The sequence below is a fragment of the Schistocerca americana genome, chromosome 2, assembly GCF_021461395.2.
Source record: "Schistocerca americana isolate TAMUIC-IGC-003095 chromosome 2, iqSchAmer2.1, whole genome shotgun sequence".
Classification (NCBI taxonomy): Eukaryota; Metazoa; Arthropoda; class Insecta; order Orthoptera; family Acrididae; genus Schistocerca; species Schistocerca americana.
In genome coordinates, this window is record NC_060120.1 from 997,838,380 (window position 1) to 997,859,880 (window position 21,501).

Here is a 21,501-nt window from a genome sequence, read left to right on the forward strand (position 1 = left end):
AGTTACAAGAGTCGAGGGGCACGAAAGGGAAGCAGCGGTTGGGAAGGGAGTGAGAGAGGGTTGTAGCCTGTCCCCGATGTTATTCAATCTGTATATCGAGCAAGCAGTAAAGGAAACAAAAGAGAAATTCGTAGTAGGTATTAAAATCAATGGAGAAGAAATAAAAACTTTGAGGTTCGCCGATGACATTGTAATTCAGTCAGAGACAGCAAAGGACTTGGAAGAGCAGCTAAACGGAATGGACAGTGTCTTGAAAGGAGGATATAAGATGAACATCAACAAAAGCAAAACGAGGATAATGGAATGTAGTCGAATTAAGTCGGGTGATGCTGAGGGAATTAGATGAGGAAATGAGACCCTTAGAGTAGTAAAGGAGTTTGGCTATTTGGGGAGCAAAATAACTGATGATGGTCGAAGTAGAGAGGATATAAAATGCAGACTGGCCATGGCAAGGAAAGCGTTTCTGAAGAAGAGAAATTTGTTAACATTGAGTATAGATTTAAGTGTCAGGAATTCGTTTCTGAAAGTATTTGTATGGAGTGTAGCCATGTATGGAAGTGAAACATGGACGATAAATAGTTTGGACAAGAAGAGAATAGAAGCTTTCGAAATGTGGTGCTACAGAAGAATGCTGAAGATTAGATGGGTAGATCACATAACTAATGAGGAGGTATTGAATAGAATTGGGGAGAAGAGGAGTCTGTGGTGCAACTTGACTAGAAGAAGGGATCGGCTGGTAGGACATGTTCAAAGGCATCAAGGGATCACCAATTTAGTATTTGAGGGCAGTGTGGAGGGTAAAAATCGTAGAGGGAGTCCAAGAGATGAACACAGTAAGCAGAGTCAGAAGGATGTAGGTTGCAGTAGGTACTGAGAGATAAAGAGGCTTGCACAGGATAGAGTAGCATGGAGAGCTGCATCAAACCAGTCTCAGGACTGAAGACCACAAGAACAACAACATGCGCTGTGTCATGTTTGCAAACAAACTTGTTCTATTCGTTCACGGGCCTTGGTGTTGACAAAATTGATCCCCACATAACACTTTGCCTCAATCTTGTATTTAGTACCACTCGATTCTGTTCTGCACTTGTTCTTCTTCTCACAGTGTTAGGTGTAATTACCAGTGATACGCAACAGTTTGGTTTTAAATGGCTCTAAGTATTATGGGACAACATCTTAGATCATCAGTCCACTACTTAAATCTAACTAACCTAAGGACATCACGCACATCCATGCCCGAGGCAGGATTCGAACCTGCGACCGTAGCAGCAGCGTAGTTCCGGACTGAAGCGCCTAGAACCGCTCGGCCACAACGTCCGACGCAACAGTGTAGATCTTTTTACTGGTGAAGAGGTGACTAACATAAAATTCGTTATGATTTATGCGTGTCCTTTGGAAGTAAGATCTGGAAGCTGGAGAGATTGAATAAGATCCCTAACCGTTCTTTCCAACAACCTGTCGTCTTCTAAAGTTGTGTTCCCAGCCCAGAAAACAGCTCTTCGGCAGTGGGATTTTCTTCGGCGGAGGCTGCTATGCTGTCATCTCGAACCTGTGATTTTTTATGGGATGCCACTTGCCCATGTTAGTCTCTTTATATACAGAGGGCATGACAGGTACTGACAATGATGGTAGGTGACACTTCTCATTAATGTATCCTGTTTTGTTATATTTAATTAATCACACTTTTTACGCTGCCTTTTACAACACCCGACATAGTTTTCTTAATTGTAAGGAAAATCTTCTGACAAATTCCGATACAGAGTACGACGCCTCCGCCCCGAAACAGAGATGCACGTCCGGCTCTGAAGAACGCCAGGAACAGTCTGGCTAGTGCAGCCGAATTACTACGTCTCCCAGGCGCGCCAAAGCGACCCGAAGGTGTCCGAAGCACTTAGGTTGTAATATCGTTACTCTTATGTTTCTTAAAACTAGTGAAATTTAATCCAAAAAACAATAGACTCGTAGGGTAACCATTAGAGATTGTCATATTGAAAACTGGGTTAAATACAATGAAAAGTATATAAATCATTAGTAAGAGAAGTTAAGCGTTTTGGCGCCTAACACCCGACGAATCAGAAGCAAGTTAAGTACAATTGGCGGACTCTCCAACGAGACTGGTACATACTGTACGATCTGTCGCTCGTACCTCAGCACACTTTCGTACCATATACTACTTCACGTGTATGAAGCTGCATCAAGGCGAGCTTCTCGCAAGATGAAATACTGGCGGCCACAGCCAGGAACGTCACATCGTGTATGGTTTCAATGAATGCAATGGAAGAAGGGCACGACGAATGCATGCCAGGCTATTTCAACAGTGACGACAACCAAATCGCAGCGTACTCTGTGTTTTGTGCAGTACGTTTTGATGGTAGGAAAATGACTTGTAAGAAATTTAACAAGTATTTGCACCCGAATAGAAAAGATACTACATGTATTTTATACAAATGGACTCACATACGTATGTTCCACCTCTCCTTCCAAACCACTGTGCCTATTTCAACTAAACTCGGTAAACGTATCACTTACTGTCTGCAAAGAATCGCTGTTGGGCTAAGTTCCACCTGTTTTTCAAAGAGGTGTGGTTGAGAATGAAAAAATGTGTAGCTCAGACGTCATTCATCCACAATTTGAGAGCAATTTGTTACTTGCAACAAACTTTACCCATAATCTCAAATGTTTACGGAACCTTTCCTCGCTGACTACCCCCACAAAATGGTAAAAGGAAAGACGTTTATCGCATACATTTGCGCTGTTTATGCAGTAAACCTGCCGCATGAGGCCTGAAATTTTCACACAGTACGTCTTTACTACCAACCGTATTCGCGACACGTTCACAACTGCTTCTTTGATACTAACTCCATCCGCAACACATTTCGTAAAATATGTGTGTGAAATCTTATGGAACCTAAATTATCCTAAGGACAAAAACACACACACACACACACACACGCACACACACACCCATGCCCGAGGGAGGAATCGAACCTCTACCGGGACCAGCCGCACAGTCCATGATTGCAGCGCCTGAGACCACTCGGCTAATCCCGCGCGGCCACATTTCGTAGTCAGAATCCACATATACCGCTGTATGTACCTACAAAATAAAAAATTACGGCACCTATGTCAGAAGATACGACGTCATAAACATTGAGATGCATGAAAGTGAAATTGCAGGGCCAAGTCCACTAGAGATGCAGGTGAACTGTGTGTAAAATTATGTGTGAGGCTTGTTAAATATGTGGGAAATACATGTGTCATGCGAATACGCGGGCAAAGCCACGGGTAAAAGATTCCTCCTAATCCCTTGGATCGATATTAACAAAACTTGGTACGCATACTCTTCCATAAAATTTTACTCCGTCCTTTTAAGCCCGCAGACCGCGTCACTGTGCATGCTCCCACAAATACAGAAGGCGCCAGAGTCGTTGATCAGAGGCGAAGAGGTACAAGATCTGCATGAAATCAGACATATGGCTGCACGGTCGATCCACACGGTGATATAGATATATCCCTGCGAGCTACAACGTTGCACGGTCCTTGCAAGTTTATTACGCAAAGTGCTGGATTTCATGATTTGTCCAAGCTGAAGCCGCTATCTCCATTAATTAAATTCGTCACTAACCGAATTTCACTACTGAGTCTCAGAAAGATGAAGTCGAGACTGAAATTTCGACGTTATCGTACACCACGTAGTTCCCTGTGTCAATACGATGCTCTACCACCGCCGATTTTTCTAGGCTGTAAGGGCCGAGTGTACCTGCGGTGCTCTGTGCATCTCACATGGACTGTACGTGTCGTCCTGTCCGATGTATGAACGGCCACATCTACACGGGATCTTGTAAACCCCGGGTTTCCGAAGCACCAAATCCTCTTTAACTGAACCCAGGAGTGCTGTTGTCTTTGTTGGGGGCGAAAAATCACTTTCAATTTTTGTTTGCTGAGGATCCTTCCTATTTTAGACTATAGGCTTCCCACGTATGGCAGAAAAGCTAGAGATTTAAAACTTCCCCTGTCTTCCCTGCATTTCCTACGGCCACTTTTTGTTTCATTCGTAGCACGTTACACATCTGCTGTGGAGGATACCCGTTGGCTTCAAAATCATTTCTCAAGCGTAGAAGCTCGTCCTCCAGACTGGTCTCGTCAACAACGACGTGTGCTCTGTGGCCCTAAGTTCTGAGAACACACGTCTTCTGCAAAGGATGGTGGCAGATATTTGCACATAAATATAATCAGTATACGTCGGTTTCCGTTATACTGCATGTCTTAAAGTGCCATCATCTTTGCATCGTACCAAAACATTCAAAAAAGAAAGACATTCATCTTTTTCGATTTCAGCTATAAACTAAATTCATGTCTGTATGGAATTCAGATGATTTAAAAGTTCTTTTAATTTATCTTCACCATGGGGCAACGCTATAAAAGTATCATCGACATATCTACAAAGTGGTGTGGTCTTCATACTAGCAGACTGATACACATACTACTTACTACCTGAGAAGAAATACTGTGGGTGTAAGAACCAGTAATTTGATGTCGGGGTAGTACTGACAACCAGGAGGAAGAAGACGGTAGTAAGAGATTGACAGACAGAGAGGGAATAGGACTAGATGGACAAAGAGAGCGGAGAGAAAGAGACCAATATAGAGAAAAAGGAGGAGACGGACTAATAGGAGATTGGAATAAGTAGGTATTCAGCTATTGTATTTGAACAACTTAATTTTCTCCATTTCATTTGTAGATGATTATCAATGCTATATGGTTGGAATTTCCGTAAGTACTCCATATGACTATTGGAAAGCGAATGACACGTGAAACGAAGGGAAGATTGAAGTTTTCGTGGGTCAAGTTATTAAAAATGAAAGACAATATCGGATAGCATATCGACAGTGTCCGTTTCGTAGTAACCACATAGGCATTTTCAAGTGACTTCGGAGACCACAGAAGTTTGAATACCCACTCCTGCCATATATTTCTAGTGTTGTAAAGATTGCGATACATCTCTCGGCCTTTTACAAGACACATAAATAAACGCATGGGTGATGTTGACTTGGTTGTTAAAAATTTCGTTTCACCTTCCTGCAATGCGATGTTTTAGGTACGTCTATCCTGTGGGAGACACTCTGCATATTTAATAGTGAGCATTACCTACTATCAGAACTGATGTACATCACAAATTCAGATTTACATACTTCAGGAAAGGTCGCGGTTCGCGTTCTATATACGTAGGTAAATATTCATCAACGGCAAAAGGAGGGTATCACCACTGTATTTCACGAAAACACAACCGTTATTCACAGGTAATGCAAATCTCTCCTCGCGATAGGGATCCGAATTATTAGTCGATGCTTGAAACACAGAGTTGACGTCACTGTGTCAGCAAAACTGATTTCACATTTGCATATCCACTCGACACGGCGCATCTAGTGTTTGTCTGCCCTGTTGAGCTCCGTCACGCGACAGCAAACTCTGTCCGTATCAGGAACCCACTGCAGCGTAACGCTGTTTACCTCTCCACCAGAGTAATGGCGAACAGTCGGAGCTTCTATTAAAAGTACTGCCTGATTAATCATTGTGATATTAATCTTGATCGGAAGGGTTCTTAATTACATAAGAGGCATTGCAGTTCCAGGACGGTGAGATGTTTTTGTTTGCCTGAGGAAGTAAAGGTATCACCCATGTTTTACTTAACTTTATTTGCTCTTAGAGACCATTCAGGTTTCATCAGTTTTCGGCTGGAATAAATTTTCTTATACTTTTCCAATACAAGGTTTTTGTCGACTGCATTTTGAACGTCGCAGCTGCCCTGTATTAAATAATAATTTGTCTGTCAGGCTGTGGATGCAACGGCTGGCATCGTGGATCAGTGTAGGTCAAAGTTTGAGTATTATTAAAAATAGGATGCTACTAGCTATAGATTAAAAGTTGTAGGACATAGCTACTGAAGAGCCTTAAATAAGCGTAGTTTAACTCAGGATATGTGGTTACTAAGTGAATCATTATAACACATAATGCGGCAGAAGCGTTCAAAATACAGTCTCCAAGATGTAGATTCAAATGTGTTACAGCAATTGAAGGTAGATGGAAACTCGAAAAGAGCCCTGATAAAAATAAAGTGTCCCGTTGCTCTACACCTAGAAGTAGTTAAACTTACAGCCACGAAGTCCAACCACCATGATCATGATTAAATTACTTTTTATTATATTTACTTGCTTTTTAACAGTCCTCCTTTGGGTTCTGCACTTTATGGAAACGTTCTCCACATAACTAATTTCTGAAAAATCTGAATATTATCTACAGTCATATCTTTTCATTCGGCTCAAAACGTTCTCTGTACACAAATTTCTTTCAATGTGAAAACAGACGGAAATGACACGGTGGATATTTTAGCATTGTTTTGCTTCAGAGTCCTCAATGTTTCCAACTATCAATGCACCTTTGCGGAAAAGGCATGGCTCTGACATAATTTATTTGCAGTCCATGAGTCTTCACTGTTCGTCCTCAAGACTTTCGCATTTTTTGTCAGTTATTGTTTTATTTTTTACTAGATAAGAAATGATGAAGGTGTTGATGACTACGATGCTTTTTGTCCGTTGGGCAGGTCAGTCAGTGTAAGTTCAACATTCTCTAGCCCTTCCTGTTTTCTGCTCTGTATTTTAGAGCTGCGTTTACGTGTATCTGACGTCCTTAGTTAAATAGCATCTTCTTCTTCCTTTGGCCCTCTTTCCAGTCACCTTGCTTTCTTTATTATGCAGTCTCTCCTCACCCACTATCTAAGTCAATTTCTTTTACTCTTGTATCCAGTATCTGTTTACTCTCATCCACATTGTGTAACAGAATCTAATTCTATTATTCTCCAAATCCTCATTTCAGAATCCTCTATGCATTTCTCCTCTGTCCAGCCCAGCATTTATGTTTTGTCGCCATACAGGGCAACGATCAGTGCAAAAATATTTCACTAATAGTTTTCTTAATTGTTTATTTAATAGAACACAGAAAATATCTTTCCGTTTCTGTAGCTACAGTTGCTTTTTTCATTTCTTGCTTACATAACGCGTTACTGGTAATTTAGTACCATAATCACTTTAGGATATCAACTTCTTCCATTAAACCACGCGTTTTCCGTTTGTTGGGTTTGATTGCCTTGCAAAAACTAACACCTTAGACTTCTTTACATTTATCTTCTTTCCACTTTCCTGATAGTTCGTTCTCTGTTATTTTAATATATTGATAATTGTCTGCTAATTTTCACTTACTAATAGTTTGACAGGTGAATTAAGTAGCAGCAGACAGAGTTGTGTCTTGATCTACTTTTAGATTATCCCCACGTATAGTTTTATTATTTCTTTAATCAGGCCAGGAACCAATGGCTACGACGTTCCCAGCAGAGGAAATCGACATCAGCACTCATGCTGCACGTCAGCCCCACATGTTGTATTGATCCCAATCTCACTTCTTGCACGATGATAATCAGCAAGAGACTCGCAAAAGAAAATGTGCTCGGTACTTTCGAAAACGGTCCCGTCATTGGTGATGTGTTCGTTTCCTCATTTCTTCTAATTCTACATAATCCAATCGTATTACGGCACTGTAACGCATAGTTCTTCACACGTTCATTGGTTTTGTATTGAAGGTAGCACATACGTTTTCTTTATCCGTTGGGGAGAAACCATAATGATTTGATAGATAAATCGAAAGTGGTCGTAACTAAGGATAATGTAGAAATGTGGTTGTTACACAGTGTGAAAAAAAAATATAAAGTATATCAGTACCAACTCTGTGGCAGCTGTCGTTTCACATCAGCAGGAAAATTTAGAGCTTTAATTTTATTTTAATGTGTATTACTTTTGATCTTGTGCAGTAGACCACAAAAATTAGCACACGAAAATCTGAGCTATCTTGGTATTTATGTTTAAAAAATTAGGAACGTAGCATCTGTGTTGCCGCTATAATTGTGTATTCGACTCCTGGGTTATAGGAGCAACAGATCATATGATAGAGAATATTCCCACGGCGTCGTCACCAATTTATGTTTGACTTTGGAGCTCTGAGAGTAACAGGTATAACCATTGAAAGTATTCGTCAATATACGAAGGCATTTTGTTGGTGCTTCGTCACTGCAACAATGTGTATACAAAAGGATAACATCTCGAAAGCCAGATAGTGTGCATTAACGGAACATGTTCGAAACTCCTGAGTCTCCCCGTGTAGCTACTACCTTCGACTGGATCGATATCATTCGTAGTTAAAATACTCGAGCGTAATTACAGTCAATGAAAACGCTTACTGCTAGTTCGCTTGCATCGATGGCCCAGGTTTTTGTGGGGTAGGCCTTTCTTGTAAGGCAATGCCTGAACTAGAAATCTCCTCCAGAATATTCTTAATTGGGACTCAGTTCTCTCCACTACGTGTTAGCCTTATAATTAGTTGAATAATTCCTTCTTCTACTTGAATAATTACTTGGACAGCCATCTCTACCCAGTAATGAACTCCAGCGCCAAAGAAGCTGATACAGGCACGTGTATTCAAATACGAAGATATCCAAACAGGCAGAATACGACACTACGGTCAGCAACGCCTTTATAAGACAACAAGTGTCTGGCGCAGTTGTTAAAACGGTTACTGCTGCTACAATAGCAGGTTATCAAGATTTAAGTGAGTTTGACCGTGGCGTTATATTTGGCGCACGAGCGATGGGACACAGCATCTCCGAGGTTGCGATGAAGTGGGGTTTTCCAGTACGACCATTCCACTAGTGTACCCTGAATACCAGAAATCCGGTAAAATATCAAATCTGCGACATCGCTACGGCTGGAAAAATATCCAGCAAGAATCGGACCAACGACGAATGAAAAGAATCGTCCAACGTGACAGAAGTGCAACCTTTCCGCAGATTCTTGCAGATTTCAGTGCTAGGCCATCAACAAGTGTCAGTGTGCGATTCATTCAAGGAAACATAATCGATATAGGCTTTCGGAGCCGACGACCCACTCGTGCACCCTTGATGAATACACGACAAAAGCTTTACGCCTCGCCTGGCCCCGTCAACACCGACTTTGGACTGTTGATGACTGGAAACATGTTGCCTGGTCGGACGAGTCTCGTTTCAGATTGTACCGAGCAGAAGGGTGTAAACGGGTATGGAGACCACCTCATGAATCCATATATCCTACATGTAAGCAGGGGACTGTTAAAGCCGGTGGGGGCTCTGTAATGGTGTAAGGCTGGAATAATATGGAACTCCTGATACGTCTAGATACGACTCTTGATATGTGAAAAGTACGTAAGCATCCTATCTGATATCCTGCAGCCATTGATTTCCATTGTGCATTCCGACGTACTTGGGACTTGCGCCACCCCACACGTACATAATTGTTACAGGGTGGCTCCAGGAACGCTCTTCTGAGTTAAAAAGTTCCGCTGGCCACCAAACTCCCCAGAAATGAACATTATTGAGCATATCAGGGATACCTTGCAAGGTGCAGTTGAGAAGACATCTCCACCCGCTTGTAGACTTACGGATTTAAGGTCAGCCCTGCAGATTCGTGGTGTCAATTCTCTGCAGCACTACTTCAGACATTAGTCGAGTCCACAATACGTTGTGCTGTGTCACTTCAGCGTGTTCGCGGGGCCCTACACGATATTAGGCAGGTATACCAGTTTCTTTGACTCCTCAGCGTATATATAATATGACCTGAGCGTAGTCACAAACACACAATTTAGTATCTTGGGCTATGGAACAATTTGCTTTAGAAACAAATTAAAAACATTCGATAAACATTACATACGTCATTATCATTTGCGTAGTATACACTCCTGGAAATTGAAATAAGAACACCGTGAATTCATTGTCCCAGGAAGGGGAAACTTTATTGACACATTCCTGGGGTCAGATACATCACATGATCACACTGACAGAACCACAGGCACATAGACACCGGCAACAGAGCATGCACAATGTCGGCTCTAGTACAGTGTATATCCACCTTTCGCAGCAATGCAGGCTGCTATTCTCCCATGGAGACGATCGTAGAGATGCTGGATGTAGTCCTGTGGAACGGCTTGCCATGCCATTTCCACCTGGCGCCTCAGTTGGACCAGCGTTCGTGCTGGACGTGCAGACCGCGTGAGACGACGCTTCATCCAGTCCCAAACATGCTCAATGGGGGACAGATCCGGAGATCTTGCTGGCCAGGGTAGTTGACTTACACCTTCTAGAGCACGTTGGGTGGCACGGGATACATGCGGACGTGCATTGTCCTGTTGGAACAGCAAGTTCCCTTGCCGGTCTAGGAATGGTAGAACGATGGGTTCGATGACGGTTTGGATGTACCGTGCACTATTCAGTGTCCCCTCGACGATCACCAGTGGTGTACGGCCAGTGTAGGAGATCGCTCCCCACACCATGATGCCGGGTGTTGGCCCTGTGTGCCTCGGTCGTATGCAGTCCTGATTGGGGCGCTCACCTGCACGGCGCCAAACACGCATACGACCATCATTGGCACCAAGGCAGAAGCGACTCTCATCGCTGAAGACGACACGTCTCCATTCGTCCCTCCATTCACGCCTGTCGCGACACCACTGGAGGCGGGCTGCACGATGTTGGGGCGTGAGCGGAAGACGGCTTAACGGTGTGCGGGACCGTAGCCCAGCTTCATGGAGACGGTTGCGAATGGTCCTCGCCGATACCCCAGGAGCAACAGTGTCCCTAATTTGCTGGGAAGTGGCAGTGCGGTCCCCTACGGCACTGCGTAGGATCCTACGGTCTTGGCGTACATCCGTGCATCGCTGCGGTCCGGTCCCAGGTCGACGGGCACGTGCACCTTCCGCCGACCACTGGCGACAACATCGATGTACTGTGGAGACCTCACGCCCCACGTGTTGAGCAATTCGGCGGTACGTCCACCCGGCCTCCCGCATGCCCACTATACGCCCTCGCTCAAAGTCCGTCAACTGCTCATACGGTTCACGTCCACGCTGTCGCGGCATGCTACCAGTGTTAAAGACTGCGATGGAGCTCCATATGCCACGGCAAACTGGCTGACACTGACGGCGGCGGTGCACAAATGCTGCGTAGCTAGCGCCATTCGACGGCCAACACCGCGGTTCCTGGTGTGTCCGCCGTGCCGTGCGTGTGATCATTGCTTGTACAGCCCTCTCGCAGTGTCCGGAGCAAGTATGGTGGGTCTGACACACCGGTGTCAATGTGTTCTTTTTTCCATTTCCAGGAGTGTATTATTGTGCCACCTTAGAATTTCGGTAGATTTTTTGGATATTTTACTCCTGTTTTTAACTGGTTTGAGCACGATCTCGTTGTGTTACGAACGAGGTAGCGCGCTGTACATTACATTGCATTACGCTGCATCACCTGCAACACAACGAAGACTTACTGAACGCCAGTTGTAAATTAAAGTAAGATTTCTGAAAAAATCTACTGAAATTCTACGGGAGCACAATACTTTATGACGAACATGCAGCCGCCGGCACGGTATCTCAGCGTGTTCGGTCAGAGGGTTAGCTACCCTCTCTAACAAAGAACGGAGTCAATGGATCAACAAAGGACCTAACCGGGTGTCATCGAACGTCCGCCCCGAACCAAATTCAGCGAACAATATAGAACAAAATGAGATTTAAAAAAAGGAGTAGTGTCTTTGATTCACAATTATAATCAAAAGTCTTCGGTCCTGGTTTTTTTTTTATTAATAAACAGTATCGCTGGTCGAAGACGTCCGGCATAAGAAGTCACCCCCACTCTGCGGACGGCCTTGTGAAAGAAGTCGGAGGAACGGACAGAGGTTCAGCCCACTCTCTTGTCCCAGGGGTGGGAAACTGATCCTAAAGGGGGAAGAATCAGCAATGATCAACGGCATGAGGATGCAGAAGTCAATGGAAATCACTGCACTAAAGACACGTAACGTGTCCATTGCAAAAGTTTCCGGAATAGTCCCCCACTCGGATATCCGGGAGGGGACTGTTAAGCGGGAGGTTACCATGAGAAAAAGATTGAATAATCAAAGGAAGGATAACGTTCTACGTGTCGGGGCGTGGAATGTCAGAAGCTTGAAGGTAGTATGGAAACTAGAAAATCTGAAAAGGGAATTTAAAGTTCAATATAGATTTAGTAGGGGTCAATGAAGTGGAAAGAAGACAAGGTTTTCCGGTCAGATGAGCGTAGGGTAATATCTACAGCAGCAGAAAATGGGAGTAGGATTCGTTGTGAATAGGAATGTAGGGCAGACAGTATGTTACTAAGAACAGTTCAGTGAAACGGTTGTTCTTATCAGAGTCGACAGCAGACCAACACCAGCAAAGATAGTTAAGGTATACATGCCGACGTCCCAAGCACAAGATGAAGAGATAGAGAAAGTGTATGAGGATACTGAAAGGGTAATACAGTATGTGAAGGGTGATGAAATTCTAATAGTCATGGGGGACTGGAATGCAGTTGTAGGGGAAGGAGTAGAAGAAAAGGTTACAGGAGAATATGGGCTTAGGACAAGGAATGAGAGAGGAGAAAGACTGATTTAGTTATGTAACAACTATCAGCTAGTAACAGGGAATACGCAGTTCAAGAATCACAAGAGGAGGAGGAATACCTGTCCTTGGAAAAGGCCGGGCGATACGGAAAGATTTCAGTTACATTACATCATGGTTAGACAGGGATTCCGAAATCAGACAATGGATTGTACCCAGGAGCAGATATAGCCTCAGATCACAATATAGTAGTGACGAAGAGTAGACTGAAGTTTTAGAGATTAGTCAGGAAAATTCAAGTTGCAAATTAGTTGGATACGGAAATCCTAAGGAATAACGAGATATGGTTGACGGTCTCTGAAGCTAAAGATACAGTAATAAAGAACAGCTCAGTATGCAGCACATTTGAAGAGGAATGGGCATCTCTAAAAAGCACCATCACAGAAGTTGGGAATTAAAACGTAGGTACAAAGACGATAACTGCAAGAAAGCCACGGGTAACACAAGAAATACTTCAATGGATCGTTGACAGCTGGAAATACAAAAATGTTCCGGGAAACGCCAGAATACAGAAATAAAAATCGCTGAGCAATGACATAAATAGGAAGTGCAGGAAAGCTAAGGCGAAATGGCTGCAGGAAAAATGTGAAAACATGGAAAAAGAAATGATGGTTGGAAGAACAGACTCAGTATGCAGGAAAGTAATAACAACCTTCGGTGACATTAAAAGCAAGGGAGGTAACATTAAGAGTGCAGCGGGAATTCCACTGTTAAATGCAGATGAGAGAGCTAATAGGTGGAAAGAATACACTGAAAGCCTCTATGAAGGGGAAGATTTGTCTGATGTGATAGAAGAAGAAACAGGAGTCGATTTAGAAGAGATAGGAGATCCAGTATTATAATCAGAATTTATATCAGCTTTGGAGGACTTAAGGTCAAATAAGGGAGAAGGGATCTATAACATACCCTCAGAATTTCTAAACTCATTGGGGGAAGCGACAACTAGACGACTGTTCACGTTGGTATGTAGAATGTTTGAGTCTGGCGACTTACCATCTGACTTACGGAAAAACATCATCCACACAATTCCGAAGACGGCAAGAGCTGACAAGAGCGACAGTTATCGCACAATACGCTTAATAGCTCATGCATCCAAGTTGCTGAAAAGATTAATATACAGAAGAATGGAAAAGGAAATTGAGGGTGCTCCAGATCACGATCAGTTTGGCTTTTGGAAAAGTAAAGGCACGAGAGAGGCGATTCTGACGTTGCGGTTAATAATGGAAGCAAGACAAAAGAAAAATGAAGACACGTTCATAGGATTTGTTGACATGGAAAAAGCGTTCGACAGTGCAAAATTTTGCAAGATGTTCGAAATTCTGAAAAAAAGTTAGGGATATGCAACAGGGAGAGACGGGTAATATACAATAAGTACAAGAGCCAAGAGGGAATAATAATAGTGAACGAGCAAGAACAAAGTGCTCGTATTAAAAGGGGTGTAAGAGAAAGATGTAGTAGCCTTTCGCCCCTAATGTTCAATCTGTACATCGAGGAAGCAATGATGGAAATAAAAGAAAGGTTTAGGAGTGGAATTAAAGTTCAAGGTGAAAGGATATCAATGATACGATTCGCTAATGACATTGCTATCCTTAGTGAAGGTGTAGAAGAATGACATTATCTGCTGAACGGAATGAACAATCTTATGAGTACAGAGTATGGACTAAGAGCAAATTGAAGAAAGTCGAAGATAATGAGAAGTAAAAGATATGAAAACAACGAGAAACTTAACATCAGGATTGATGGTCACGAAGTAGATGAAGTTAAGGAATTCTGCTACCTAGGCAGTAAAATAATCAATGACGGACGGAGCAAGGAGAACATCAAAAGCAGACTGGCACCGGAAAAAAGGGCATTCTTGCCCAAGAGAAGTCTATTAACAGATATCGGCCTTAATTTGAGGAAGAAATTTCTGAGAATGTACATCTGCAGTACAGTATTGTATGGTAGTCAAGGTATATGTGGAAAACACTGACAAGGGCAAGAGCTGGGCGATAGGACATCTGTTGAGACATGAGGAAATGACTTCCATGATACTAGAGGGACTGCAGAGGGCAAAAACTGTAGAGGATGACAGAGATTGGAATACATCCAACAAATAATTGAGGACGTAAGTTGCAAGTACTACTGTGAGATGAAGAGGTTAGCACACTAGAGGAATTCGTGGCGGGCCGCATCAAACCAGTTTGATGACCCAAAGAAAAAGGATGATACCAGTGAAGCCAATAAAATATAAAAAGCAGGCATGTCAATCTCCTAACCCATCAGTTGTGGGTTCTCAAAAAACGTGAAATTTTTTTAACTCACCCTCGATGGTCAGTTCTGGTGGAATTCATCTATCCTCCTCGCTCCCCACCCCACCATCCCCCACCCTCCTTAAATGGCGAACCCCACATTGTTTTGTTCTCGGTTGCATTGTTGCCGTCATTGTTTGTCGTTAACACGTGTTATGAACATGTGTTGAAGTGTCCTAGACCACGCCTAGTGAACCACGTACCTATACGAGGTGTGGCTAGAAAAAAACCGGACTAGTACTGGTGAAACAATAAAACGAATGCAATAAGGCTGAAAGTCGCGTTGCCTGTCACGTGACTCTCGCTTCGCCTACTGCTCGAGTTTCATCTGCCTCCTGCACTCAGTCTGCCCGTGGCGTCTGTTTTAAGTAGTTGACGTTTTGTCTGTGCGTCGGAAAATGTTGAGTGTACAGAAAGAACAGCGTGTTAACATCAAATATTGTTTCAAACTAGGAAAATCTGCAAGTGAAACGTTTGTAATGTTACAACAAGTGTAGGGCGATGATTGTTTATAGCGAACACAAGTGTTTGAGTGGTTTAAACGATTTAAAGATGGCCGCGAAGACACCAGTGATGACACTCGCACTGGCAGACCATTGTCAGCAAAAACTGATGCAAACATTGAAAAAATCGGTAAACTTGTCCGACAAGATCGCCGTTTAACAATCAGAGCAGTGTCTGAGTTAACAGGAGTTGACAAGGAACAAGTTTACCGATTTTTTCAATGTTTGCATCAGTTTTTGCTGACAATGGTCTTCCAGTGCGAGTGTCATCACTGGTGTCTTCGCGGCCATCTTTAAATCGTTTAAACCACTCAAACACTTGTGTTCGCGATAAACAATCATCGCCGTACACTTGTTGTAACATTACAAACGTTTCACTTGCAGATTTTCCTAGTTTGAAACAATATTTGATGTTAACAAGCTGTTCTTTCTGTACACTCAACATTTTCCGACGCACAGACAAAACGTCAACTACTTAAAACAGACGCCACGGGCAGACTGAGTGCAGGAGGCAGTTGAAACTCGAGCAGTAGGCGGAGCGAGAGTCATGTGACAGGCCACGCGACTTTCAGCATTATTGCATTCGTTTTATTGTTTCACCAGTACTAGTCCGGTTTTTTTCTAGCCACACCTCGTATGCTTCAATATAATACTACATCTGTTCACAGAAACAAGAAAATTTTCGACGATCCGAAATTTGATGAAATCGTTAGTTAGTGTATGGATGAAGCTGTCATTGATATAGATTAAGAAACGGAGAAACAAACAACGATGTTAGTGTTGTTAGTGATCAAAAATCTGATAGCGAGCAAGAGGATCATTCAGGGGAAGATTCTAAGGATATTTGTGAATGGGACCGTTCTGTTCCTCCCACAGAATATTCAAAGAGTTAGTGAAATTCAAATGTGTTCCCGGCGGCGAAAATGAAAGATGTAGTACCCAGCATTCCATTTCAATGTTGCAGACTTTTTTTTTGTACCTATCGAAGGAAATTTTCGTGTTCAAGTTTAATCTCTGGAATTTAGTTTTATTTGGAAATTTCTTTGCTACAGTGATATTATTATTCCCAGGATTGTAAAAATCCGTTTTCTAACACATGATTTATATTTACTACTTACATAGCCGCAAAAAGTATGCCTTTTGTTTGATAAAATGTAAAATACTTGAGGCTTTATTTAATGTAATAAAATCAACAGGGGGAATTTAAACATAACTTTAATAGCTTTAAACGTTGCATAACTTAAAAGTTTCAAATGGTTTTCTCCTTAAATTTCGGCTTCAGCGTGGTAGTCGTTGTACAGTAGACGTTACAGAAATGTCATCTCGTGAGTTACGGACTATGTAAATACACAATCAGCTTCATAATCGTACGCTATAGGACCATGTCCCTCCCTCGATTTGTGTTTAATGCATTGATTTCTTGTTTTGTAGACTATCTGATGATGCCCGAAAGGGGCCTAATGCGTTATGGAAATTAAATAACATTGCAACCCAGACTGTTTTTCAATCTGAAATAATTCAAAACTTTTCCTGTACCAACAGAGCAGAATGCAGTCGAATAAAGTTTCATAAAGGCTGCAGAACACCGTGAATACAAAATGCTTAAAAGTAGCCCCCATCATCAACTTCCTAAAAAATGGTTCAAATGGCTCTGAGCACTATGGGACTTAACATCTACGGTCATCAGTCCCCTAGAACTTAGAACTACTTAAACCTAACTAACCTAAGGACAGCACACAACACCCAGCCATTACGAGGCAGAGAAAATCCCTGACCCCGGCGGGAATCGAACCCGGGAACCCGGGCGTGGGAAGCGAGAACGCTACCGCACGACCACGAGATGCGGGCTCCACTTTCTACAAAGGTCTCAGGGAGGCCTCCATAGGTTGTGAAGGTGATACCATCCAATTTATTCCCAGGGAACTTATCTGCATGACTACCAGCTCCCCTAATATTTGTATGATAACAACCGAGCGTCGGTAATGGGGTGATCCCAGAGCTCGCACTTAGGAGCAGTTTGAGAAACCAGACGTCGGAAGAACAGAACCTTCGTTAATCAGAACTCGGTCCATCCCATACGTTGAACAAGTCTTCTACTTCACTAAGTTACATAAATGAACAAAAGTTACAACATTCACTGAGATCTCAAAAATCGTTTAATCCCCTAATTTCAACCATAATGTATGTTACACACGTGGAGGGAAACTGTGACATCAGTTTAAGACCAACTTTTCTCGAGAGACTTCTATCGGTTCTAAAACGAATGCTAGACCTGTAAACTGATTCACGTCTACATTTCACAAATTCTCTCAGGATTCCTCATTACTTTCAATAAGTGACTTATAATCTGCCGAAAGTGATTTTATCATTCATCTGGCTGGATACTGCAGGCACTTACATCTTTCTGCTAGCAACCATGTAAAATATTTTTGAGCGCACTGGAGATAGATAGAAACTGTGGCAGTCGGACGATATCGTGCTAGAACCAAATGTTTGAAAATACTGTCTAAATTCCGCTTCAAAGCAAACAAACATGGTCCAACCCCTTGCACTCCCTAATACGCACGTGACTGCTTTGCGCCACCACGTACAGGATGTTCCACAATTCAAGTTACACACTTCAAGTTTTACATAGAAACTCGTGTCCAGTAATATCATCCGACGACGCTACAGAGCGTCGAAATTATAGGAGCCGGAGCTGTAAATGTATGTTTTATACAGGGTGATTCCTTGATGATATTACAAACGTCCTAAGATGATGGATAACCGTGTCAATTTGAGGTGAGGGTTAGTGTACAGGAAACTAATGAGTCGAAAGCTATAAGCGAAAACCATTCTGTTACCTCTGAGTGTGGAATACATACATGTACCGGTAGTATTGATAGTAAGACTGTAGGGTAGGCAACTTTCAGAGGTGGTATTACGGACAAAAACAACAAAAACTTTCCAGTAGACGTAGCCTCTAAAATACATAACTGAGTAGCTTGTTGATCTTCTCTCCTCAATTGAAGAAGACGTTTTCTGTGCGGTAGTAACTGCACCACTAAATGTACTATGCCTCTCACTAAAGATTAGCCGTTTTACGCCCACGCATCCAAACTTAAACACCTGACCTATTGCTGAAGGGAAAATAAGCGTTAATGGCTTCCTCTTGCTATACATCTAAAAACATTCGACTTGTAATAACTATAATTATTGGTCTGCAAATGCCATAAGTACTGATGTAACGTGGTTCCTTACACCGTCCTCAATCTCTAGTAGAAATATCCGCACTTGTACACACCCTGCATAATTCTACAAGTCTGATGATAGAAATGAGCTTTTATATGTGTATTTTATACTCCTTACTGTACGCATTACACAGCTGTCGACAGTCCTGGTATTACCATTATTTAGCCACAACCTTGTGATCAATATTAAAGGTGTTATATTCGGAAATGAAGCCTTTGTGTTTCCTAACCCCTTGCTTGTAGCATACCAAACTTGAGGTATACATTATCGATATAAATCTGTAGTGTAGTTTTTGACGGTATCTTTGCTATATACTGGAAGAGCTGTTTTGTATTTCACTCTGCTTTTGGCAGTCCACGGTAGAAAAATGTATGTTGGTGATACACACGATGAGAATTTACTATGATTTGTTGTTCAATAATTACTTAAGCTATATTTTTTCTCCCACGTGCGTTGTGAACATACTGTCCCTATTTAATACGTAAGTGTTTATAACCGTCTCCACGTGTAGGCTGGTGGGTTGGTTTTCATGCTATATGTGTTGCGACGTGTCACATAGACGTTATCTGAATGTAAGTACTAAGCGTGTCATATGTTAATAGACAAGCCGCCACTTTTTGTTTTTGTATACGATTTTTTATACCTTACATATTGAGGGCATGCTGAAAAATAATGCACCCTATTGTTTTTACTCTGTTCTCAGTATCAGTTGAGGTATTACATGTGATGCGTAGTACTCAGTAGACTTTTTCGCTTCGCTGACATAAGTTGAAACCCTCTGCCTAGAGAGGGCTCTGAATTATAGCGAGTAACATGTAACGTAACTACGTTGTTTCCAGTCGCAGAAACTGTGCTTCCAACTGAAATCCATTGAAGAATGAAAGCAGTGTAAGTTATGATTAGATCGACATGAGTCATGTGCGACGATGCGTTGTTCGCGCTTGTAGGTGGAGGAAACGGTTGTGATAACCCCAACGTTCGTGACTGAGCTCGAAGTCGACGACCGCGTATATCAGCCGATGAGCTTCATCGAAAATGTGTCGAAAATGTGTCAGAGAAAATCGTCGAGTAACATGGACACAGCTCCCAAGTAAGTGTGGCTTATCACGAGAACGTGAAGAGGCGTTGCAGAAGTGTGGTACTGGGAACTACGTGCAATGGGAGCGCCTCGAATACTCATTCCTGACATGAAACAAAGGAGACTGGACATCTGTCAATAATTTACTTTGCGTTTTGAGGATGAGGTTAATCGATTCCTTAAGAACATTTTGCCAGATGGTGAAAGCAAGGTTCACCATCATCGCCCCAAGAACTAGGGAACACTGATGATGCTCCCCCACAAAGGATGAACGATGCCAGAAGGATCATATCATCAGCAAGAAAAGTCATCGTCATAGTGTTATGGAACGTTCAATGGGTGATACAGTTGGAATGCATCACCATAAACTGAGTAAGGTACTGTGAGGCTCCCAGAAAATTGAAAGTACTACGTCGTCCACTTGTAGCATCCTCTACTTCAGAATGACCACACACGAGCGCTGCGACATCTACATCAATTCGACGCTTTGGGTTCACTGTCATCGAACATCCTCCACATGGCTCCGAACGGTCTCCAACCGGTTTTCATCTGTTTCTAGAACCTGATATAGGTAGTGTTGAAGCAGTGCCAGGAGAGGTGAAGTTATGATTACATCAACAAAGTCAAATATTCTACAGTGACAGTATGAAGAAACAGGTCCCTCTTTGGGATAAATGTGTTCATTGCCAGGGTGATTACGTTGCGAAATAAATATGTAGAAGTGAAGAATAAAAACTTATAATATTAATAAAGTCTGTTTACCAAGCTTCAAGAATTTCACTTAAAAATATGGAGGCATTACTTATCGCCGTCAGCATACTCTCGTAATACGCTGTCTGTGTTTTGACATTTGTATAGGTTGCTTGATATTGACTAAAAGGCGAAAGTATCCAGTAACAAATGCAAGTGAAAATCACAGAACGCATGATGGGCAATATTTACGTTTGAGAAACAAATACATGCATGCATGCATGAGAGTTTGCGACATTTCTCAGGCTTCTTTACAAGACCGGTCCTAATTCAGTTACTTAATTTTGGGATAAAATTAATAACAGTCCGAACAACGGGCCGGAGCACATGGGCTATCGGTACCTGCCTCCGTATGTGTTGGTTGCCACGCAACGCCGGACAAGGAATTTGCTGCGTACATGGGACACCTCACACACTAGACTTTGCGCGCTGTGCACGCCTGACACAAAGGTGCCTGTGCAAAGTGCTCTCTGTGATGCAGCTGAAAGTCGGCGAGTTAAAACGTCGGCACTTGACAAGCGACGTATTAGCGATATGGCAGTGCCCAGCGGGGACTTCAATCAATGCGACACGCGATACTCGCCTGCTGCCAGCGAGGAGGGCTTGGGACAGGGGATGGTGGGGGAGGCGGTGCAAGCGGCCAGCGGCGTTTAGTCGCGCCAGCTAATTATCCGTATGAATATTCATGCGTCCGTGGATAGGGGGGCAGTGTGGGGGTGGGGGTTGCGGGAGGAGCTGGCCGGGTCGCACTCGCCGACGCCGCCAAAGCAGCCGCTGACACTGATGAGGTCGCCCGAGTGTCGAAACTAATCAGCCGATTAGCCCGGATCTGACGCTAGGCGTACGACGGCACTGAGGCAGGCTGGCGCCGACTCAACTTGCTGCGGCCGTGGTATAACTCCGGAGCTAGCAGGGCAGTAGAGGGCTGTGTGCAGGTAAACCCTGCCTTCGGGAGGCACGTGAGTCGTATCAATTAACATTTCAAGTAGTTGCTCTGCATCACTGCATTCGGCACACTTAGTTACCAGGACCTGAATTTAGGACAGCAAGCAGTTTCATTGTCACAGTGCATGAAGTACCTCCACTTTATTCCGTATGTATTTCGAGCATTACG